Raw genomic sequence first — 1203 nt, forward strand, 5'->3', positions numbered from 1 at the left:
AAAATATATATATATATACATATATCTTTTTAAGTGTTGAAAGGAAAATAATACTTTATAGTCTTCATCATATCACTTTTAAAAAGTGTTCAATATACTGTAGTCTTCTTTCTTTTTCTTTGTTCTGTCTTGTAGCCTTAAAGAGTGTTTCAAGCATATCTGAATGTATAACATAAGAGCAAATGCTCTACATGGTGTGATGCTGCATCATATAAAAAACTGTGTACATGAATTGTAAAAAGAAAGAAAGAAATATAGATCAGTCTCCATTTTATAGGATTCTAGGGGAATTTCAATAGAATTCTATATACAGAAAAATCTTCCTTTCACTGAGTAAAATGCAGATATAGGTAACAACTAGTGATAGGAAAACCAAAATAATTTACCTTTATCTTATGTATAAAACTCAACAACTTTGAAATATAAAGTTGTCAAGACCTCAGTAACTGTTGTCCTATACAGTAACAAATACAATACTGAAATTACATGAAAATGTTTTCTCTTTCTTAGAATATAACTTTCCTCTGAAGTGGGAAAATATTTCATAAAGAATGGATGAGTGAACCATCAAATCAGTTTGATCAACTAATTCTGAGAAATAAATTTCCACAAATTCAGTTTACTAAAAAACCCAACCCAGCCAAGCCATTATTTTCATAAACCTAATGACCAATTCCATGCAATAAGTCAAGTTGAAGAACATGTTGTCTTGCTCTATCAATTCCTAAAAATACAAAAGTTCATTAAAAAGTTAACATATTCAAAGACTATTTTAACTGTGACCTATAGGTAAATGAACCCTAACAAAACATTTCTTTTTACTCAGAAAAAGGTGTGATACTAAGGTTTGAAGTCAAATTGGCTAGAGCCTGGATTCTTTGTGATTTCATCTAGTACAGTGTGCTCACCTCCATGATAAGATCTTCTATGAGCAGCCAAGCAATTGAGGAAGAACAGGATGGAGTGCTACCCCCTTAATCTGTCACAGTCTTGATACAATCAAAGGAAGCTTTATTGCGGGTATCTCGATAAAACTCACTGCCACTGAGTCAATTCCAACGCACAGTGTACCTGTAGGACAGAGTAGAACTGCCCCTGTAGTTACCAAGACTGTAATTCTTTTTTTTAATTAAATCATTTAATTGGGGACTCATAGAACTCTTATCACAATCCATATATACATCCATTGTGTCATGCACATTT

This window comes from Echinops telfairi, unplaced genomic scaffold (genome assembly GCF_000313985.2).
Source record: "Echinops telfairi isolate 266 unplaced genomic scaffold, ASM31398v2 ScPeMD7_3533;HRSCAF=4204_0, whole genome shotgun sequence".
Lineage (NCBI taxonomy): Eukaryota > Metazoa > Chordata > Mammalia > Afrosoricida > Tenrecidae > Echinops > Echinops telfairi.